This window comes from Rhodnius prolixus, unplaced genomic scaffold (genome assembly GCF_049639745.1).
Source record: "Rhodnius prolixus isolate KJV_2025 unplaced genomic scaffold, Rpr scaffold_1, whole genome shotgun sequence".
Classification (NCBI taxonomy): Eukaryota; Metazoa; Arthropoda; class Insecta; order Hemiptera; family Reduviidae; genus Rhodnius; species Rhodnius prolixus.
Genome location: NW_027411581.1, coordinates 2383498 through 2408155, shown reverse-complemented (window position 1 = coordinate 2408155; position 24658 = coordinate 2383498). Strand labels below are relative to the sequence as shown.

The 24658-nt window shown below is 36.8% G+C and overlaps 1 protein-coding gene and 1 long non-coding RNA gene across 4 annotated transcripts in view; both read left to right on the top strand.

The window, feature by feature from the left end:
• LOC141450536 (microtubule-associated protein Jupiter-like) overlaps positions 1–24658 on the top strand; it is a 180146-nt gene that overhangs the window by 62841 nt on the left and 92647 nt on the right. The gene's annotated exons all lie outside the window — the stretch shown is intronic.
• The window catches only part of LOC141451251 (uncharacterized), a 42928-nt gene that overhangs the window by 1588 nt on the left and 16682 nt on the right, over positions 1–24658 (top strand). The window lies entirely within an intron of this gene.

The following is a 24658-nucleotide window of genomic DNA, read 5'->3' as shown; positions in this document are numbered from 1 at the left end:
TTCCCAGTCTATACCTTTAATGGTTAATATGAGAAATTTGGCAGTAAAGTATGGTTGCTAGTCGCCTCCGTCCACGACACCTAATTTGGTAGATGGACGTAAAGTCTGCCTGAAAAAATAGGCAATTACTTTATTTACTACTACTTTAATATTAATAGCACCGTTTCCAATTTCCAATTTTTGCAGAGAATCAGTTCACCGCAAAAGTGACATAAATGGCTGAATCGATAATCATATTCAAACTTGGAAAATCGTTGTTTAGTTAGCAACAATATTCTAGCTTTATGTTTTTTGTATATTTCTATTCTTTCTAAGAGGTCCATACGTCTTTCATTTCTGGAGTCAGTATTATGGTGAGGATGTGCTCTTTCGATTACCAAAAATGGTTTGTCTAAAAAGAATTATTAGGGAGATCTGAACTTTCATATCAATGAAACTGTTTTTAAAATGTGAGGTTCCCAAATAAATTATTTATTCCCGAAATATTCCGGCTGGTTTATTACTTTTACTAAAATTCTTCCCATGTATTTTTATTGCTATTTATTTTTATTTTTTAATTTAATGGTCGTTTATTCATTATTTAATTAATTTTTAAAAAATTAAATTAAGAAGATTAAGGCCGTGGGCAGGGTCTACCTTCCACTGCCTTCTAGATAGTAAATGAAGTTTTATTTTTAGATTAATTGAATATCTACACTCTTTCCAGGATTTATGTATTTAAAAAAGGGGAAGCGGTACAGTGAATCACTAGGGAGTAAAGTAAAATTATAATTAAACTGTAAAATTAATAAATAATTAGAAATGTAGTCTTATGGAATCTAGTAATAATAGTGTCTAGATTCTAAATAGCCTCACAGTTTAACCAATTTTTTGTATATCCGCTTGAAATAATCACAAATTGAACGGCTATTGTTCTCGCAGCAGTTGTGTCAATGAGCGCAATACAGTGGGAGTCATCGTTTAAGCATGACCATGTTTTGGTAGCAAAATTTTAACAAAAACAAAAGTGAATAATGTAAATAATTGCTCAAGAAGACGACCTTACGTGGTTCCAGATCTTTGTTCAAACAAATATAATCTTTGTTTTTTCTATTGCGATCTATTCGTCAGAATTACAGCCTCGCCTATTTTATTTAACTCTTCCTGTATCTTCTATATAATATCTATGCAATTCAAATATAATACATACAGGAAACTATAATAGACCTTTATTTAAACGATGAAGGATGGACCAAAATATTTAAATCAAACTTCAAGTTTGGGCGAACAATGTAAAACAATAGTTTGGTAATTTGATTTGGAAAAAAAATAAAATAAAACAACGCCCCAAATAGGCCTCAATATTATTTAATTTCGATCTTTTAGATGTTTTTGCAACACTGTATCTTATTTCCTGTAATAGTTGTAGTTTCCCTTTTTATTGTTTGTACTGTCCAGATTTTTACTCTTTCCACTGTGGTTTTGTTAAATTTATTCTTTTTTATTTTTGTTCGTTTTCGTGAGGCAAAGTAATCGCCTACTTTTTCAGGCGGGGCTTAACATCCAACTACCAAATTAGGTGCCGTGGACGGGGGCGACTAGCAAACATACATTACTGTAAATTTCCCATAGTAACCATTAAAGGTGTAGTCTGGGAATATAGCCTAGTACCACAATACATCTTAGCTTTGCGGGTCTAGCCTCTAACCGCTCGGCTATCGTGGCGACTAGCAAACATACTTTACTATAAATTTCTCATATTAACCATTAAAGGTATAGACTGGTAATATAGCCTAGTACCGCAATACATCTTAGCATTGCAGGTCTAGCCTCTAACCGCTCGGCTACCGTGGCGACTAACAAACATACTTTACTATAAACAATTTTTTTTTCTAACAAATAAAAAGTAGCCATAAGCGGGATTCGAACCCGGGAGATCTCCCACTTACAAAGCCACTCTCTTGACAACTAGACCAACAACCCGCCCCTGCTCGATAGTATTAACCCTGTATCCATTACTGAAATTCTGTAAAAGGTAAAAGCTCCAAGTTTTTGGGAGGGAGAAATGTTCGTTATTAATTGCGTAATGAAGAATATTTAAAGTATGCTTTCGTTAGATGGTCTACTTCCTCTTCTTACTCGGTCAGAGGAAATACTTGTAATCTCGCGAATTTTCCAATTTTCACCGGAAGAGTCCGCTTTTTGGGGGAGTTTCCCTTAAGTATGAGAAAAATTAATTTTTACACACGTATTGGTCTCCCTCTTTGTGTGATTTGGCTCCCCCCTCAAAAAATCGTGGGAAGTTCAGTTTTGATATTCCGTTTAGTTGGCAACAGTGAACAACACACTCGAAACATTACGAAACAAAAAACTAGGCTTACAATTTTGGACGAAACATCATTTCCGTTTTAACTTCTTTTAAGTCGTCATAACACCCAATACTCGGCTTTCTGATAGAGTTTCAAGTAAGTTCTTGTTATATATCTGAAGTGAAAGCTCGTTTTTATATGCCATATGAATTTAAAAACATTTATTGCAATCGCATATAGTCACGTATTTTGTAACTTTTTCTTTTTATTATCAATAAAGCGATACAAAATGGCGGATTTATATTTGCAAAATTTAAATGAAATTGGATTTCTTCTATTCGTTGTAAGTTTGCTTTCAAAAACTATTTATTCTATTCGTTATTCCATTTATTCTATTTGTTTTAAAAAGTGAATATATAAATATGCATAAATCATAAAACTTTATTTGCATGTGCTCGGCTAGTCTGGTAAAAGTTGAGCGTTTATTCTCTCTCTCTCTCTCTCTAATAGATATGTGCATAGAAATAGACATTAAATCGTAATTACTTCCTGTAATAGATATTTGATTATCTGCTGTCGGTATATTACTTTCTTTTTACTCTGATTGGCTCTTCTCCGTCTATATGCGGAAACAGGCAGACCGGACTTAATAGAATTTAGTGCTTTCCTGTAAATATATTATTGAAGTCAACCGTCTTGCGAAGTCCTCAAGGTAAGTGAGGGGGAGCAAGAGTCCAGGATATCTTGCTCCCTGGCTCCGCTTGCTCCCTTGCCTCCACTCATATATCGTCTCCAGATATTCTGAGTTTTTTGTCCATCTCTTAGCAAGAAGTAGAGGTGTAAGTTTGAGGACTTACCTATTCGCAATTGAAGTACAAGTCTAAGGAATTGCTGCCTCTGAGGGCTTACTTTGACAGAAGTAACTGTCTAAGGAGCACCTCACGAGGAAGTTAAGATCCTCCTACTTAGCTCTTAAACTTAGCAGGATAGATTTGTGATTTTGTTTATATGTTATTTTTTTTGTGAAAATGGGCGCCCCGCCCCGCCAAACTCTAAACTCGACTAAGTGCGTAGATATGAACATCCAGTTTTTTTTTTAAAGATGGTTTAGGTCTTCAGTACTGGATAATTTCTTCAATTATATCCATCGTAACAGCCTGTTAATAGTATCCCTGATCGGAATTTCATCCACCGTCAGAGGTAGAGAAATCAGTTTGTTGTAGAGATTTCCACTTCACTTACTTCACCCTCTCGTACTACTGCACTTGCGTAGTAAATCAGAGTGTATGGCGAGACGGAAATATAGTTTAAGCTTAAATCTCAACAACAAATCGATTAATTTGATACTTCTGATGGTGTATCAATATCTGAAACCAATCAAAGATACAATATGAAAAAATGCGTTTTGTAACGAATAAAATCAAAGATTTTACAATCTTTGAGAGAAAGGTGTTTATTTACAAAAAAAAAAAAACAAAGTTCTGGAACAACTATCTTTTTGTAGAAGTTCTAGGAAATCTAAAAGTTCGAGATCAAGTCATCCGGTTTTGCGAACCGGATGAACAACAGGTTTTACATGACAATGAGTATCTAGTCCAATATTTTAGCCACTAACATGATTCACATCCTTTGGGGCTATAATAATTTGATGAATTTGGGAGCTAATGCAAATTTTTTTCTTCACTAGAATCAATTCCAGGATATGGGAGCGACGTGTTGTTGTTTTGAGTGCAGCAGATGGTGTTCGGAATCGATTATTTTTTTTTATAGAACGGAAGTCAGAACGATGGAAAGTTATCTTATTAGGTTTTTATAATTTTAGCCTAAATTGGAGAGGCAGTGGAATGAATGGCTTTTACGTATATTTACAAAGGTTTGTTCCTATTGGCTCATTTTATAGTTGCGATGATTAAACTGTACAGTTAGTTCTCAGAGAATAGTGTTTTGTTTTTGATACAGTAATTTTTATTTTTGATTGGAATGAAAGGTAAGGTAACCAACCATTAATGGTTAGGAGGGGAGATGGCGGCAGGGAATTGCGTTAGTTAATGGCGGGAACAAACTACTAATTTTGTACACGTCTAGTAAATATGGTCTGGAGTCTTAGTAATGAGCACGAATTGATTGTACTTTCATCTTTTTTTTGAACGGCTGTGGAGCATTCTGGAAATCCAGACTACTGGAGAGAAAGGTGTAGAATCGATTCGCTGTAGAAGTTGGAGAACGGTGTAATTATCTAGTGGTGTTCCCTTTTTGGAGGAGGGAGGGAGCAGTCTAGGCGATTCTGGATGATTGCATTCACAGAGTGATGGCGGAAGTAAAGCTAAGATGTATTGAGGTACTAGGCTATATTCCCAGTCTATACCTTAATGGTTAATAAGAGAAATTTACAGTAAAGTATGTTTGCTAGGCGCCACGATAGCCGAGTAGTTAGAGGCGAGACCCGCAAAGCTAAGATGTGTTGCGGTACTAGGCTATATTCCCAGTCTATACCTTAATGGTTAATAAGAGAAATTTACAGTAAAGTATGTTTGCTAGGCGCCACGATAGCCGAGTAGTTAGAGGCGAGACCCGCAAAGCTAAGATGTGTTGCGGTACTAGGCTATATTCCCAGTCTATACCTTAATGGTTAATAAGAGAAATTTACAGTAAAGTATGTTTGCTAGGCGCCACGATAGCCGAGTAGTTAGAGGCGAGACCCGCAAAGCTAAGATGTGTTGCGGTACTAGGCTATATTCCCAGTCCTTTAATGGTTAATATGAGAAATTTATAGTAAAGTATGTTTGCTAGTCGCCTCCGCCCACGACACCTATTTGGTTGTTGGACGTTAAGCCCCTCCTGAAAAAATAGGCGATTATATGTTATTTTTTTTATATGAAGCACGATGTACCTGGAGGAAACCCCAGGTGAGAGAAGGCTGGTGAAAAAGTTTAAATTATTCCCAAAAATTTATGAGGATTACAAAAAGATCGGACGGACATTTACGTATTTGGATTATCGAAAGTCCTCATCTGGTGTTAAAGTTGACTGAAGAAAGATCGTATCGTTTCGAATTGACAGCGGATAACCTAGCCAGGTTTTCTCGGAAAGATATGGTCAACCAGCAAAGTGCTCTTTTGGCTCTGGGAAAAGGAAACTCACCACCAGAATACTCATGAGTAAATACTCATAATTGGAGGAGGTGCTGTAACAGTGCGCGCCACAGCCAAATTCTTTTGATTGCGGAGGAGGTAGGTTCTCTGGTGAACCTTTGTGGAAGCTATTCTCATCTTTTATCTGTTTTCTTGTAGATCAGTTTTTCTAACATTTTCTTAGTTATACTTTGAAAGAAAAAAAAATGTATGAAAGTGTTTCAAAGAGCAGATAGGTTATGTTCGTATTCAGGATGTAGCGCAGAGGTTAGCAATTTTTTTTTCTTCTAATGGCCACTATTAGTTGATTCTGTAGGCCGTGACAATACGCACTAAGTAGGACTGACCACAAGCCAGCCAGAGATAGCCGTGTTTAGTCTAGAAATTGTTGGTTTTCTATTCCACCATCTAAAGAACACAAAGAAAAACCTTTAAGGAAACCCCATAGCGGTAAGATTACCAAGTAAATGGACTTGACCGGAAACACGCAGATTAAACTTCCACTGTGAGCTTGATAGGTCTGGCTTCCAGAGTTCAGTCTCATCGCCGCGTTTCCTGTGTTATTCTCGGTTCACTTTTCTCCTAATCACATAGGTGTTCTTTATTTCATCTTTATGCTACGTTGGTAACATCTTGATTGTGAACTGCTATTTGTAACAACTACACGCCGTACAGTGTAATCAGCGAATGAGATAACAAAATTAAAAAAAAAATTATCATGGGATTGGTAGATGCAGAATCCATCCGGTAACTCTTTACTGTGCGATAGGTTAATAACAAATCTCAGGACATCCTTGTTTCAGCAGCCAAGATGGATGAAGTTGCCCACAGTAGTTCTTTATTGGCTGTGATTTTGCCTTTAAAAAAAACGATGTTGGAGTGATTTTCCAATCAGGAGGTGGCGATCTGAAATTCTTGAAAGAATAATCCTGCACCAGAATTGAATGGGTTGGTATAAACCTGAACCCATTGATCGATGGTTTTGAGCGTTTCTTCTTCATCTTCTTGCTTGGCACTACAGTCCATGAAGGACCTTGAGGCCTCCTCAATAAAGTTGTGGCCATTCATCCCTCTCTTGGGCCACTCTTCTCCATCTTCTTACGCTCAAATCTCTTTGAGACATTGTCATTGTTGAGCCAACTCACCCGGGGCCTCCCTCTAAATTCTTTAGAGAATAATCTTGCATCAGATTTGAATGGGCTGCTATAAACCTGAACCACTGATCGATAGTTTTGTGTGTTTACATTCTTTAAATTCAACAAATTGACGTTGTCTTCTTTATGTGGTTTATGAAATAGTAGTCTAAAAGTTAGGCAATCGAATTAAGTAACCAAGTAATGTTGCCTAGGAGTTCTTGTAGTAGGTACCACTCCTCAGACCATTTAGTTAGCGAAGAGCCTCATTTATATCTGTTTAATGGGGGAGAATGAATTATATTAATTGCTCTGATAACTGTAGTATGGGTTGTAGTACGAATGGTTGTGAGCCAGTAGTAACACAGAGCATGCTCTATTTTTCATGTATATATAGCTCAGCCTATAACCACCGTATATACATGTAAATATATAAACCGGAAGTAGTGTGCCGGAATTATTGTCACGCTCAATTCACACTCTATCCTACAATATAATGCAGCACACTGTTTCACTTACACACATGTACAAACACCACACAGATTCTCTTGTGTCTGCTTCCTCTCTGGATACATGTCCAGACATGTCTTTTATCTCTTCTGCTCTAATTTCACTTTTTCCTCAATCCCTCTCCACCATCACACTTTTCCCACATAATGCGGACGAGGAAAGTGTTGCTGTCACGTGTGATGTCTTTACGTACCTACAGAATCTATGGAAAATATCTTATTTAACTAGATTTATCGATTTGGTGGTATAACATGCTGTCGTCTTTGAGATTAATCTTTTCGAATTCAGGGGGACTGCCAAACATGTGTTTCCGGTTAGTTTGATATTTCAATCCTTTTTCTTTGTTTTAGGAGTTTCAAAAAAGGTACTACTAATAGTTAAAATTAGCTGCAGTTCCATTGATCTGATTGGTGACACATATTTAGCCATCCTTGTGGGTTAACTAGTAAAGTAGTTGTGAAGTAATTGCCTATTTTAGGCTGGCTTTACATCCAACTACCTAATTAGGTGCCTTGGATGGAGGCGACTAGCAAACATACTTAACTATAAATTTCTCATATTAACCATTAAAGGTATAGAATTGGGAATATAGCCTAGTACCGCAACACATCTTAGCTTTGCGGGTCTAGCCTCTAACCGCTCGACTATCGTGGCGTCTAGCAAACATACTTTACTATAAATTTCTCATATTAACCAAGGCCTAAGATCGGGAATAAAACCCAATACCATAATGCATATTTTGTGGGTTCACTAATTGCATCTAATTACTCAGTGCTACCTATTTACCCAGATGTACGTAATATATGTTCCCTGTGGGGCTTTAAAAATAAAAAAATACGCTCAAGTAAATGGGAGTCTGCCATTGCAGATATTAGTGAATTTTTTTTTGGCAACTAAATTGTTGCAAGCAAAGCGAAAGAATTTCAAGACTAATATATATTCATTGGTGCACTTCCAAATGTATCTTTTATTGGAACCAATTTACAATTAGGAACATTTCCAATCTTCGAAATAGCGACTTCATTTTAAATTTAATTATTAATTTTGTTGACTGATAAAGCGCGCTGAGCTTGGAAGCTTAATAAATGCTGTTGTAAGTTAAGGAAAGCTCAGGTGCCGAGTTTGATTTCCTTAAGAAGTATTTCCTGCTTAATATAGTTAGCCAAATTTTTATCGGGTTTTTGGGCCAATACTTTGGGACAAGATTTGTTAGTTATCTGTGATTGATAACTCTTTGGAAGCTGTAAGAGATCCATTTAAGGAGCTCCTAGCAGGACAGCGAAGAAGTCCAAGGAAGTTTCATATAAGAACAGGAAGTACAGTCATCGGACGGCGTAATTCGTAGACCGGAAGTGGCAACTTGGTTGCAACGAGTTTTTTTTTTTTTTTCGAACTTTATGTTGTCCACAGATTTACGCCTCGGCTATCAAGAATTAAGTATGTTAGAAATTAGTATTTTGAGTTAGAAACTCCTTAGAGTAGCTCATTAAAGAGAGATAGTGTAATTGTTTTTACTTAGAATTTGTGAATAATCAGCTGTAATTAGGAGGAGACCCTTGGCCCGCGTCCTTATTCCCCATAGAGATCGTGCTAAGTTGGCTGCACTGACTTTCTCTTCCAGCTGATATTTGCGTGACAGTTTTGGGGGGCGTGGTCGGCTCAGTCTTTTTATTTATTTGCTTTCTTCCGTTTTAATCATTTACCGTGCATTAGAATGAAAATAACTGTAAATTTACAATAACTATCTTCTCTTTTTTTCTAAATGAACCTTCCTTCTTTACAAGAATTCTTTATTGTTATTTTATGAGTAAATACTCTCTTTACATACACACTGGTGTGACTCACACGACATACTTGTTATAGACTTTCGTAGAAAACGGGAGGGGAGAGGTCTTTTCGAAATAAAATCTCAAGGAATAACGTAGCACTTCCGGTAATTTTGGCGTTATCTACGAATTTGGAAATTATTCAAGATATTTAAAACGCTCTTTATAATATAAACTTCTTAAAATATGTTATTGTTTATGAATGACGTAATGAACTAGAACATAAACGTCATGAGGGGGAGCACATTAAGAACTTATCTCTCTATTCAAGAGTGGTCCAGCTAGCAGTAAAAAACTAAATGATTCTTTCAGGAAGGAGCATTACGAAGGAAGTACTACGTCACCTTGCCGGTGAGGGAAGGGAGGGTTTGCTCGTGTGTGCATAGCCTAGCATAGATACGTCATAATGGCAGCATTAAGGCGCGAGCGTAGGTTTTTTATTTGGACGAGAACGGTTTGTTGTCTAATCTAGTGAGTGAGTGTTTGTGTTTACCTTGTAGCTACATCGTTTCCTATTGGCCCACTTCACACACAGCTATCTTATAATTATAATCTACGAACTTGAAATTTTTGAAATTCTTTTACGTGCATTTTTTTTAGTCCCTCCAGTACGAGAGAAATAGTTTATATCGTGTCAATCGCCTCAAGAAAAGGGGAAACCTAACCTGCTTTCTAGAAACATCATAACTTTGTCTGCTCAAGTCTACACACACACACACACATGCATAACACTTCACAAATCTGTATTAAGCAATAATCGTCCCAAAAACTGGTAGCTCCATTTTACGGAGTTTGGGTGGCCTCATTTACCGAAATTAGTGAATCTGTTGCGTCATTTGTGTTTATACCGGCATACAATAATTTTCTTTATATATTTTTGAATATATATCTTACATAAAAGTAGATATATAACATTGAATTCAAACACTTTGATCTAGCACATATCGCTTTACTGATTTTTCGCCGACTTTCCTAGCCGGAAGTACCATTTCACTGAATTCTGAGATTTTCATAAAGATGGCTGCGAGGATTTCCTTTAAACTTGTATCCCCCCACCACATGGCACTAGTATAGCACAACTTTTATTTGAACATTTTTTTTTTCCAGAACAATTGGATTAAAGAGATTCTTAGAAGAGGGGATAATTATTCTTATCTCCGAAGTACAGTTCCAGTATAATGTTCGTCTTAGGTAGTTCTATTCCTTAAAGGAAGTTAAATGCCTTGATAAAGTACCAAGTTCGTAAAAATTCCAATATTACTGGACAAAATTTTCTCTTAACTTCATATTCTGAACAAAATTTTTCATTTTTGAATCATTTTTTTTGAGGGGAAATTCGTTTTGGGCATATTGAGGCTTGTTTATATGTAATTGAAAATATTTATAATGAGAAATTTATAGTAAAGTATGTTTGCTAGTCGCCACGGTAGCCGAGCAGTTAGAGGCGAAACCCGCAATACTAAGATGTATAGCGGTACTAGGATATATTCCCAGTCTATACCTTTAATGGTTAATATGAGAAATTTTGCAGTAAAGTATGTTTGCTAGTCGCCACGGTAGCCGAGCGGTTAGCAATGCTAAGATGTATTGCGGTACTAGGCTATATTCCCAGTCTATACCTTTAATGGTTAATATGAGAAATTTATAGTAAAGTATGTTTGCTAGTCGCCACGGTAGCCGAGTAGTTAGAGGCGAAACCCGCAATACTAAGATGTATAGCGGTACTAGGATATATTCCCAGTCTATACCTTTAATGGTTAATATGAGAAATTTTGCAGTAAAGTATGTTTGCTAGTCGCCACGGTAGCCGAGCGGTTAGCAATGCTAAGATGTATTGCGGTACTAGGCTATATTCCCAGTCTATACCTTTAATGGTTAATATGAGAAATTTATAGTAAAGTATGTTTCCTAGTCGCTACGATAGCCGAGCAGTTAGAGGCGAAACCCGCAATACTAAGATGTATAGCGGTACTAGGATATATTCCCAGTCTATACCTTTAATGGTTAATATGAGAAATTTTGCAGTAAAGTATGTTTGCTAGTCGCCACGGTAGCCGAGCGGTTAGAGGCTAGACCCACAAAGCTAAGATGTATTGCGGTACTGGGCTATATTCCCAGTCTATAACTTAATGGTTAATATGAGAAATTTTGCAGTAAAGTATGTTTGCTAGTCGCCTCCGTCCACGACACTTAATTTGGTAGTTGGATATTAAGCCAGCCTGAAAAAATAGGTAATTACTTTACTTTACTTTCACTAACTGTTGATGATAGGGCAACAATTCTTTTCAACAAAGTGGGCAGAGGACAGAAACATAGTGAGTAGATATCTCACTCACTGTACGACTGCACTCAGATAAAGGAGTACCAAGGTGTACAAGATGTTGGATAAGGTGCTGAAGAAAGCGGCCGTCATTGAAATCTAGATAACGATCCTCGCCTGATATCGATCTTTTAAGAAAGGCTTTTGTTTCTAAAAATGCTTCTAATCGTTTTCTGTTCTATTTCGATAAGGATTTTACTTGGGGACAATAGAAAGTGAAGTACGAAATGATTGGTCCGTTGCTATTGGTTTAGTTTCACCAAAAGAGATTATCACTTCCTGTATTTCCGGTGAAAACTTAGAATTATCAAAATCTATCAAATTACCACGATTGGTCCTCTTCTCTCTTACTTAAAACTGTAGTCAGTGAAAGTAAAGCGTAAAACTGCTAACACCAATCACAATTATTGTTATTGCAATTATCTTATTATAGTTGTCTTTTACAAGGTCATCAAGTTCTTGGAGTAATGATTATTTCCTTTGTTGGCAAAAATATGTGTGGCCATATAAATGTGTTAATGATTTTTTTTTGTTTAGCTCTGGTTACGTAATTACTATGACGGTATAATTTGTACGGTAAAAATGGTTTTATAATTTGACACATTGCTGGAATCAGTTTCGGATTTTAAAAGTCCCACGGGATTCCCTTAAATGATTAGTGCTTATACCGTAGCAATCGCAGTTATGTCCAATCAGAACTGGAACCTTAAGGATAAAACAGTGTAAGATTTACCCTCTTCAGTCTGATCCATCCAAAAATCCAGTAGAATGTTATTTTTTTGTGGCATTATTTTGAGATCCAATCAACAGCCGTTGATAGAGATGTACGTCCAATACGATTTGGCGTCTTGTTTTGATTCCCGATCAGTATTTTTTAGATATACCACATTATCAACGCAAGTTTGTCCGTAAAGGTGAATACCACGAAGATGTTCATTTCTGGAAGGTGGATATGCTAGGATCCAGTGCTGCCTAAAGCGCGTTATAAAGATCCTCAAAGAAAGGAAAGAGAGGCAGCTAATTTGGACAGTCTTCCGCCTCTTTCTACTTTTTTTCCCCCGAAAATCTGTTAATGATTTTGCCCTTTAGATTAGAAGAATCTCGTTGTTAAAACAGAAATTTGCTCCTGTCTTCTGGAAACAGTCCGGAGCAGAAGAAGCAAGAAGTTAATGTTTTCTAATCCTGTACAAGTGCGGAACTTCCGTTTGGAAGTTCAATTTCATATACTTTCATTCGAAAGACAACAAAGATGGCGCACCCTGGAAGCTGGAAGACAATTTTCCATCACATTGCTAAGTGTCCCTCTGATACCAAAAAAAAAAAAAAAAAAAAGACTCAAAGCTTTCCTTGAAGACAATTTGGCACTGTGTCGGATTTCCTTTCTACATTATTCTGTGCGGAGTTACATCCTTTTGATCCAGAGAAACTAGGAATAACTTGGATTAGAAATAAATCCCTTGTGTTCTTGAAAGTAATTTTCCTAATAACAAAGAAACCTGCTCCAGATTTTCAAAAATATTGTTTAAATGTATACAGGTAGGTCATTTTTCCTCGCTCTATATCGTAACTGTATTATGGAAGTCATACTTCCGGAACATACTGTCTAGACTGTATTATCTGTTACAGTTATTTCCTGTGGGTGAAGATATACTGTATTTAGTAAATCTGTACCATCCATGACTTCTTCTAAGAGTGCTTTGATTAATTAATTTGTAGATTATTAAGGATGAGATATTAAAACTATCTGATAGGACAGGCTGTATAGTCAAAAACTGCACGAAAAAGCGTAACGTTGAAAAACACCCAACTTTGACAATTTTTTTCTCTTTTTCTAGAAAAGATAAAATTCCCAAATTTTCTTTAAAATATCGGGCAAATCCTCCTTTTATAACTGTAATTTTTTTTCGCAACAACCCATTTCTAATAGATTTCGAGAAAAAAGTTGCTGAAAATGAGCAAAAACGTCATTCTCAGAAATTGTTTTTGTTAACTTTTTTGTAAACAACGCTTAGATCGATTTTCATGTATGAAGTATCATTTGATTTGGAATTTCATGTAGTTGAGCGTAAAATCATACAAAAACATACAGAATGGCGAGGAACAATAGGTGAAACATGGCACACAATTTCCTTTTTACCTATTTCACAAGAAAATAACCATTATGCCCAATTTTCTGTTTACCCTTACATTATTAATACAGAAAACAAGACATTAGCGAGAAAAATCTTTTATTTTTCACATTTCTATTGAGAAAATTTTTTATTGCATAATTTGCTTTTTCATCAAATACCTACGGAGGAAAAATTAGTGAAAAAAAATAAACTGTAATTTTTCATATAAATAATTACTAATAAAGAATTGGCCAACCACTGTAAAGAATGGAAGTGTGAGAAGTAGGCGGATTAAACAGGCAATCAAAAGTGATTAAACCACGCCCACCTCCCAATGGGCGCCCACGCCACGCCCTCTTTGGCCCGCAATAAGATGGTGGATTTGTATTTTCCATTTTTCTTCTTTTTTATTTGACAAACGAAAGTGTTAACCAATTTTAATTGAATTAAGATTTTTTTTTTGTTAAAAAAATAATTCACGTCATAACAATTATTTTTTCATTAACATTTTTTTAGAATCTGTGCATGAATAGTCTGATACCTGCTATTACAATCAATCTAAGTTAATTGGGGTGCTACTCTTTAGTGAACAAATATTTTGTATTTGAAAATGGCCAGCATAAGGGTCCGTGACTTCTAATAAATTCTAAACTATGTTAATGAAAATTGAATGCAGTCAAATTATTTAATTGATATCAATTAAGCATGAATGAAATGTTTGAATTGATGATTTGTGTACTTTTTGTCGTTGAATTGATCGTTACACTTAACTTTTTAAACGGTAAGTTTTTGTTAAGAAGATAGAAACGGGTTCTGCAGTCATCAGATTATTGCTTTTTAGTTTTCCGAAGAAATATATGTTTTTCCACCCTAAGAGCTTGAAAGAATTTTCTGGAATTTATTTCAAAAAAGTTATTAATAGACGATTAGCCTCGCATAACGTCTTATTTGTGAAATAAATAATCTAAAATATAATAAATGGAAATAAAAAATGATATATATGGCTGTTAAATTAGTGTAATAAAAATTTATGGGACAGTAGCTCTCTGGAGTATTTTGGAGGAACGATCTCTCCATGTGGAAGTAGTTGTGAGACTTGTCTAGCAAGTCCGTAATATTTCATCTCTAGGAATGTTGACTGGTAGTATAATAGTAGTTGGTCCTCTAGAGGTCGCTCTGCCGCAAGTGAAAGGCTGTCTAAATTACTTATTTAAATACCTGTGGTTTAGTGCTTTTATTATACAGTTGAAATATCTTTGCCAGAGATTTGTGACCCATTAACAGCTTCCAGAATGCAGTTTTTGTGCGTTTTGTTACTATCTCCCTCTCAAATTCTTCTCCATTTGATTGCATTAAATCTGATTCCAGTCAATCTATATTTATGTTAATGCAAAAAGAGAAATTTGTTGGTTTTTAGATCGTTGTAAGTTTTGACTCTCTCCAGTCAAAACGTTCGCTAAATGAACTTTCTTTGGATGTAATCCATTAGGAGCAAGCCGTTATCGGTAAATATCCAGGTTTTCCTGAGCAAGGAGCTTTTTGGGGTAAAATAGTATTAGCATGGTCTTCTCCAGGTCTTGGAGTCTGGAAGAGCTCTCATGTGATACAGTGGTTGTTGTATTCCAAGTCAGAGGTTGTATCGGTGGAAATTAAAAGGTGGATAGCCTTATGGCATTCATCCTAATGGCTTAAATGTAGGTTGTAAATGGAGAGTGGCCCCAAGCCAATACCACTGCGATATAAAGATCTTTGTGGCTCCCTAAAAAAGAGTTTTTAGGCATGTGGGCCATGGAAATTGTTAAATGTGTGTGTTTGAGTGTGATTTAAACGAGGTAAAATTGGTTTGTGGGTTCGTTAAGTCCAATTAGTTGTCTTGTTTGTGGTGGTTTAATGTATCAGCTTTGGTTTCAACGCATTGTCTGCTTCCGGGCAATGTTCTCTTATAGTGAGCTGTAAGAGACACTAACCACTGAGCTAATTACTTTTTTTTTTTGTGCAATGTGCATGATTAGACCAAGATATCTGCAGATAAGCCTTGTTTTCCTTATAGAAGTTACTGAAGTCCATTTTACTGGGATTGATGCTTATTTACAACTTTATGGTGTGACCTCTCTGATAAAGTCTTAAATCTTAAGCGGAAAAGATATCCATCTCCACATCATCCTTCATATTTGATTGCTCACTTAAGTGTCGTCCCAACTTCAGCATTCAACTTCCCCAGCCAATCTTCAATCTGTTGAATCTTCATGGGTCATTCAACGTCGCAATTCCATTCTTGCTAATATTGCAATATAGAATCATATAAATCTTGGTTTCATCTAATAGTAGCAAAGGTTAAGAAGAAGTTAAAGTAAAGTAAAGTAATCGCCTATTTTTTCAGGCGGGGCTGAACGTCCAACTACCAAATTAGGTGTCGTGGACGGAGGCGACTAGCAAACATACTTTTACTGTAATTTTTTTTTTATTAACAATTAAAGGTATAGACTGGGTATATAGCCTAGTACCGCAATACATCTTTGCTTTGCGGGTCTAGCTTCTAACCGCTCGGCTATCGTGGCGCCTAGCAAATCATACTTTACTGTAAATTTCTTTTTTTAACCTTAAATAAAATCCAAAGGCCTAAGACCGGGAATCGAACCCAATACCACATACATATTAACTTCGCAGGGTCTAGCCTCTAACCGCTCGACTATCGTGGCACCCTCGCAGGGTCTCGCCTCTAACCGCTCGGCTACCGTGGCGCCCATGGTTAAGGAAGAAGTTATTCATTCTTTAGTACAAAATCTTGCCCTTAAATGACCCACCTCCCTTTCATTGTAATTCATGCGCCTCACCCATTTCATAGTCCTCAATAAAAATATGTCCAATGATCAACTGAGAAATGCCCCTCCAACTGAGTATCCTAATTTTACAATTCCTCTTTGAACGGTCCTCCTTGAACAAAGAAAACCACGTTAATATTGGAATGTAATAATCTTATTTATTTATGAACATTTTTTTTGTTTTTAACGAACCACTCTGAAAGGTAATAAAAATATTTCTTCGTCATAAAATTAATGACGAGGAAGTAATAAAATTTTAAGGTCTTGAAAACAGTTGACTGTCAACATCTCATTATCTCTATCTCTCTCGGCCGGTCCATTATTAGACCGCTGGCAGAAACTATTCAACCACAATAACTAACTATTTCAGATTACTGTTTACACCACTATTAGACTAGTTACTTCCACACTCCTGTGAGAGTTTGTTGTATGTGACCACATACTCGCGGTGGTGTGGTGAAGTCCCACTTCCTATATATGGAGCTGACGTAAAGATTATTCTTTCTTTCTTAAATAGACTCACTGTCTGGAACTCCTCTCCTATTCCACGAGCCTAATGTGGCTCTAGCCTGGTAGCTCTTGTTGTCTAATTGAGCCACATCTATTATCCATCTACTTCAGCGGGGCCACCATTACTAATGGTTCTTCTTCTATTTGTTCTTATAGTTCTCAGTAGTATGATTCTTTATCGCCATCTAAAATTTCCTGTCCACTTATTTATTATTTTTGTAATCCCATTTTACTCATTACTTTTTATAAATATGTTTCTCTTTAATTTAACAGATTTATCAAGACTAACACTGTCTCAGAATCCTGGTTTCCTCCTAGGCATTGTTGGGGACTAGTTTGCTGATGCTGCAGCAAGGGAGGGAACTTGGACTCCTTAACCTGAGATTCCCATGTCTAGCCTGCGTGGTAGAACATCGTAAAGGAACGGTGATTAATCATTGGAGTAATCGTTCCGTCCTGAGTTTTTGATTGCTTTGAATTCGGCAATATTAAAACAAGTTCTTAAGCATTTTCATTGGTTAAGAGATGACTTATCATGCAAACAGTGCATTTGACTGAGAGAATTAGAAGTGAAAGTGAGTTGGTGAGGGAATGATCGTTCCCAAAAGGAGTAACCAAATGGTCGATGGGCATTAAAGATAAGAGTTCTGAAGGAGGTGGCAGAGCAGTTGCTTAGTAGAAGGTAGGGTTAGGGTTAGGGAAGTTGACTGCAGTTCAAGGGTGCAAAATAATAAGGTCACACGATGGCAATGGAGTGAATTGAAGCCACCCTTTTGAGTTAACAACCCTCTACTTGGGGGGCGGGGCCCTTGGTGCACCTTGCAGTTAATCCTAGATGGTGCTGCTAAGAAGTTAGTAATTGTACTAGCGCTGAAGTGTCTAATTAGAAGAATTACTTGGAACTGAGTTAATTAGGGATATTATCCCTTTTTCAGCACAAGCCTAAGTATTATTTTATTTCTGTATTCAGTAAACTTTGTATACTACGTACTGTAGACCGGAAGGCCGAGTATTTTGATCGTGAAAATTTTCTGCTTTTCTAAGGTTGCAGCGGAAATGTTCGTGAATTTCTCTCGAGTCCGGAAAAGTTTTTTTTTGAACCAATGAGGGTTGTTGGTGAGCCAAGCGGAAATTCTCATAAAGTTCACATTTGATATTTTGGCTCTATGCCCCCATGATTTTGAAAGAAAATTAGCTCCATTTTCTCAAAAAAAACTTCCAGATTTTCTGGGAGAAATTTACAGTAAAGTATGTTTGCTAGTCGCCACGATAGCCGAGCGGTTAGAGGGCTAGACCAGCAAAGCTAATATGTATTGCGGTACTAGGCTATATTCCAATTCTATACCTTTACTGGTTAAAAAAAAAGGATCCATTTCCTTTAAACTTTGCTCATTAAACACACGCACTATTGGTAATACTTTCCCCGGAAAATGGTAGCGATTTTCTCTATAGGGTCATTTAAGTGGGATGTACATGAAAACCCCTACGATTCTCACACCTAAAAACATATTCGGTAAACATTTCAAATTTTAAGTAAATCAGTTAAGAGGAAATGAAAAAAAATAAAACTCAGCGTAAATTGTGGTAATAGGAAGTCGTGTTAGTGTTTTGCACTTGCTCTTACAATTATCAAAAAGAAGTTTTGAGATCACGTCAGATTTTAAATTCGACTCTTTTTTTTGGCGGAAATAACATTTTCAAAATGCTCTCGAGTACGAGAAAGTGGTGTTTACAAAATGGTATATTTCCGGTGTGAATACTTGTTGATAAAAAAAACCTTCTTTTCCTAGTGATGGCAGCAAAAGAAAGTGGAAAAATGATTAACGTAGTCCTTGGAGAGTGATATATCAATACAGGGGGGACCACCTGAGCGAACATTTGACCTTTAAAGAAGTTCAAGAGTTTGTTTTTTTGGTATCTAGGTTTCTACCTGGAGCGTTCTGGATAGTCTCCCACTGCTGCCAATCTAATCTGAACTCAGCGAACTTTCCCTTAATATTTAGCGGGGGAAAAAATATAAAATAGTAATAAATTAGAAATATCTAATTTTCTATAGAAAAGAGTTTGGTTTTTGTTCTTTTTTGTTTCTTTTTCTTTTTTTAGTGGAAGCAGTGGGGGTTTGTGGGAAATATTTACGTCGAGTCAGAGATCTCCTTTTATTGTTGTTGGTGTTTATGGATGGAAGGCGTCATAAACTGTGTTCGACGGACGGACGGACGGACGGATGAACCGCCACGGCCTCTTGACCTTTTACACCAAGTTTATTGTTACACAGGGCTACCAATATAACACGTCGGCGAAATTATAATACTCGGAGGAGGACTTTCTTCTTTCCCCTTGATTGCCTTGATTGTGTATTAACCGCTTGCTGTGCGCCTGGTCTGTATGCGTACGGCGCATCTTCTTCGTATGTCCGTTATGCACGTGTCCGGAACTTGTAATCTCTTCTTCTCGTAACTTTTGTGTTCTCATTTGTTTTAAGCGCGAACTGAAGATAAAAAAAAAATAAGGTTTTTTTATTCTCCTTGAGATAGAAGTATTGCGATCGTGTTCGTCCACATTTCGAAACTGAGTTTCTACCCGAAATAACTGGTTTAAGGAGCTAATATGTATTGTGGTACTGGGTTCGATTCCCGGTCTAGGCCTTGGAGTTTATTTAATGGTTAATAAAAGAAATTTTTAGTAAAGTATGATTTGCTAGGCGCCATGGTAGCCGAGGGTTGGAGGCTAGACCCGCAATGCTAAGATGTATTGCGGTACTAGGCTATATTCCCAGTCTATACCTTTAATGGTAAATATGAGAAATTTTGCAGTAAAGTATGTTTGCTAGTCGCCTCCGTCTACGACACCTAATTGGTAGTTGGAACGTTAAGCCCCGCCTGAAAACATAGGCGATTACTTTACTTTACTGGTCTTAAGGGTCCCCTGTGAAAGTACGATGAAAACGATTTTGGTAAAGACTTTGTGTAAGATGATGGGTTACTTTGTTACTTGAACTTAATTTTCTTTGAAAGAACAATATTTCCAAATCGTAGTAATGACTTTTTTGATGGTTTAAAAGGCGTAAAAAAACCTCAGAGAGGAAGATAATTTAAAAAAATAAGAAACAAACAAAAGTTTTGTACAGGAACAAGAGGACTGGTAGAGGGGTCATCCATCTCTGGAGGGGAAGCAGTGTACTGACCTTGAAATGGTGCCGTGCATTGTGTGCAGATCGGAGGTGTGTCCGTGTGTAGGCTCTCCAGTAGGCCCGGAAGTATGTGTATCATCTTGTCCAGTAGCTGTTCACACTGGCGCGGAGTGTGTCGAATGCTGGGTGTAAAAGTTCGCCAGATCTCTTGGCAGAGTGTTTCCCAGCCTCCCGCTAGGTTCCCACGATGCCTCATCGTCTTCACCACTACCCACCACCCACCTTCTGCTTCATAAAGTATTTTAATGTTGTCATCTCTGCAGACGTTCTCTTCACGGCGTCTATTCTCTTTCTTTTGAGTAAATATTTACATTACTCGTACACCCAGTAATTTGCTCTTGTGGGGCTATCTATTGCCGCCATCCTCACTCATACAGGAAGTATAGCGATATGTAAATATTTTCTGTGAAGACTTTTTTTTTTACCGGAAATACATGTTTTGACGTACTCATGTGGGTATGCTCACAGGAAGCCCAAACTTCTCAATATAGGGTTCTACTTCGGAACGACTGTCTAGCTGAGTGCGAAAACTGTGCCACTTTAAAATAAGTAAAGTAAAGTAAACGCCGATTTTTTCAGGCGGGGCTTTACGTCCAACTACCAATTTAGGTGTCGTGGACGGAGGCGACTAGCAAACACACTTTACTACAAATTTCTCATATTAACCATTAAAGGTATAGACTGGGAATATAGCCTAGTACCGCAATACATCATAGCTTTGCGGGTCTAGCCTCTAACCGCTTGGCTATCGTGGCGCCCACCGGGCCACTTTTATTCTGATTGGTTTTCAAACTTTACGGCTATTATTTAAAAGGAAGTTCTTTTTTGTGCGTGGAACGGAAGATGTGATTACGTTTAAAGTGCCGCATTATGGAATTTTCCATTGCTATTGCTATTGTGGGGATTCAGTTTATCGCTAAATTTTCATGTTTGAAACAATACAGGTAGTCCGGAAGGGTGGATTTCTTGAGCTGCACTCTGTCGACTTAAGATACATGTCGTATGGTTTATGTTTGGAATTCTTTGAAACTACAATAAAATTAATAAATATTTTCTAAAAATACAATCCAGCAGCTGACCCTTAGATTTTCTCTTCCTAGGAGCTTCTTACAGCTCACTGTCCGGTGATGGACAGTGTTGTCTGTAACGAGAGAACACTGTCCGGAGGCCGGCAGTGCACTGGAAAAAGCTCCGGGCGCTAATGACCTCAGCTGTTGATGCGCCAAAAAAAAAAAAAAAAAATTCTAAAAAAGAAAAAGAAAAAAGAATTTAACTTTGATCACAACTTGGTGAGCGTTCAAACTCGATTTTAAGTTTGAATTCCACCTTAAGCTTGGCATGTCTGAACATGTCAAGTCTGTAACTGACATTTACCTTGGCCGTACATATTTATGTGCGTCACTTTCATGATTTACGAGTATTTACAGTTTTCATTCTGACAGTGATTAATCGTGGCACTTCCTGCGCAAGGAAATATTATTAGTAGGTCTCTCTCTGTTCGGCTGATTTAGCCTGAAGGTCTTAAATTAGTTTCAGCTGTATCTTATCATTTAAAAATTGTCTGAAAAGGTATCCTCAGTTAAAAAGTGACTCAACTGGGCTTATTATTCTCTTTTTTTAATCGTAGAACAGTGGTTACGATTCTGTCAAATTGTGATGTATTGATCAGATGGATCTAGTAGAGTAATCGTGTCAGGAAGTGTAGTGCGAGACGGCAACATAAATGAAGTCGAAATCTCCCCCACCAAAACCTCTGATGATGGACGAAAGTCTGAAACAGGTCCAAGGATACTGTGAGCATGCGCACTACGAGGGATATAATCGAAAGATATTGGATTCTGTGGCTTGTCTGTACAGGAAAGTAGCGTCACTTAAATAAATGTTCGTCCTAAATCTTCGAAACTGAAAAGTGGACTTTAAAGTGAGATGGAAACTGTAGATGTGGTTAAATCTTCTGCCATCTTTAAGCATGTCCCAACTTGTACAAAGTCCCGGATAACTCTAACAGCTGACATTTGTTACCTGTCCATCGTCTTATAAATTAAGGTAGCCGCTGTGGCTGTGTTACTCATTTATGTCCCGTTTCTCTTGTATATCAACATTGCCTTCATCACTACATACATTTATTACATAAAAAGTATCACAGTGTAACGGTGTACGCATCTATCTATCTGTGTATCTGAGATATGCCTTCTTTACGGTACAGGAAGGTTTAGAAAAATATATGAATGAAATAATTTTCTCTTTTTAAACTATGGCAGTGAATGATGACAATAATCTAGAAGGCTCTGTCCATGCTTTATATACTAACACATGACACATAACCTTTCACCATATAACCTTCCATTAGAAATTAGCCATGTTTGGTGTTATCTTCCCTACATAGGTTTCCGGTTTCTTTTTCAATTAAAATAAAAAAAACCACTTTTAATGTATAATCTGTGTAATGCTGGTATATTTCTACGTCTAGTAGATTTAATTTGTAAAATTGTAGCTAATGGTTGATGGCCTTTTATAAAAAATAAAAACATGTCCAGCTTTTAGATCTATGGATGTTTAATTAATTGCATCTCGTCATTAATTTTTGAACTTATCTACGAAGTTTAGCTTTCACCGAAGAAATTAAAAGCAAACGTATAATTCCATGTTTATCTATCACCGGACAATAGAGCTGTTATAGAACCTTCCAGGAAAAGAAAATCTAAAATCCAGCCTGGATTCTTCCCGTGGGAATTCAGCGCTCTAATCACTCGGCTAATCCCTTTTTTTTGTGGGTAATAATTATTTGCAGAAATGTGAAAATCCTAGAAGCATAGATTTCCCCTCAGCTACAAAACTCCTTCCGCTGGTTGGAAAACTAAGATCCCGTCCTAATTCCCTGAATTACCATTACGAAAAGTAACAGTTGATATTATGAAATCCCAGTAGATTCGTGACTACATTTTTCTCTCTAGCTCTTGTACATAAAAAAAAAGCTGACATTGCTAAATCAACGTTGATGGGTAAACTAACAGACAAACAAACAAGAAAGCTAGCAACACTGGATACGAAAATAATCAACAAAATAAACAGAAAACTTTGATGCTTGAGAGAGACAGAGAGAGAGAAGGAATTCGTGCCTCACGGAATGTTAGTTCGTCAGTCCTTACAAAATCCTGCTAAAACGGGATTTTTTTTTGTTAAAAATCAAATAATAAGAAAATAATGTTCTAAGACTAATCGAACTAACTAATCGACCTGGGTTGTGGGCAGCTTGAAAAAAGAAAAATGGCAGAAAGTTAAAATTAAATATTTCAACTCGGGGCCACCGTGGAGCCAGAAACAATAGACTGTAGGTCCAAATCAGCCAATTAGGTCCCAGATTCTCCAGTTTTTTTGTTGGTTATTTCTGCAAGTTCTCTGCAAACATTTAAATCTACATTTAAGTAAAGTAATGCCTATTTTTTCAGGCAGGCTTTACGTCCAACTACCAAATTAGGTGTCGTGGACGGAGGCGACTAGCAAACATACTTTACTTGTAAATTTCTCGTATTAACCATTAAAGGTATAGACTGGGAATATAGCCTAGTACCGCAATACATCTTAGCATTGCGGGTATAGCCTCTAACTGCTCGGCTACCGTGGCGACTAGCAAGCATACTTTACTTTAAATTTCTCATACTAACCATTAAAGGTATAGGTTGGGAATGTATCCTAGTACCGCAATACATCTTAGCAATGTGGGTCTCAGCCTCTAACCGCTCTGCTATCGTGGCGCCTAACTAGATCTACATCCTTTTCGGGAAAACCATTTCCCAGAGAAATGTTTCTTAAGGCAGTTCCAGTGGGAGTGGCGAAGTTATGTTTCCCTTCTAAAGAGCTATCTAAGTAGATTGTAAGGTTCCATTATCTTGGTAATACTAACAGCAATTCAATATGTGAGCAACAATATAAACAAAAATATGTTTAAACAGTTTTAAATAATCTAAAAATTGGTTGAACGGAAGTGACGTTTTACTGTATAAAATTTTGTGATTTTTTCCGGTAAAATTTCAAGTTTCAAGATAATTGTAGTAAAAGTGAAAATCGTGGTGTGTGCACAATAGAATGAAGCAGTTAACTTGTCAGTTAATAATTGCACATTTTAGTTCTAGTTCCCTAATTTATATTCCGTACAGTGTAATTGCGTATGTTAACTGCAGTTGGTCATCTACACCAATTCAGTGCTGGGTTCCAACTGAACTTCGGCCCTTCCCCATTACCTTCCGTGATTATCCTAATAGCTGCGGCCCTCTGCAAGTCCATTTAAGCCCCTAAACTTCAACACATAAACTATTATCCTAGTTATGTCTTCAAAATAGTTTTTTTTTTAATTTGATACGGTCTATTATTTATAATTACCAGAGACAGTTCCTTATTTTGTTTTAATTGCTGTCTACTTCATATTTATAAAGTAGGGACTTCTAGGCCTTCATCACCCACGCCTCAAGACAAACAACTTGAAAATAAACAAAAAGCTTCAGTTTTAAATTAGACAAGACTTCTTTCAAAGTTATTTACTGCTTTTCAAAATTTTCAACGAACATTAAAGAAAATGGTAAATGCCTTAAATATAGGATCAGTAAATTAAAATCAACTTTTATGGTACGCTTTCCACTTTTGAAGGAATTATTTTTGAAGTAAATTAATATTATTTTTTTGCCTTTTTTTTGGCATTAGCTTCCGCCATACAGCCAGCATCGTCTAGGTGCTTATCACTAGAATATCACTCACTCTCCATTCCTACTTATAAATACATTCGCTTCACTCATTCATCCCTCTACTGTATACAACTATTT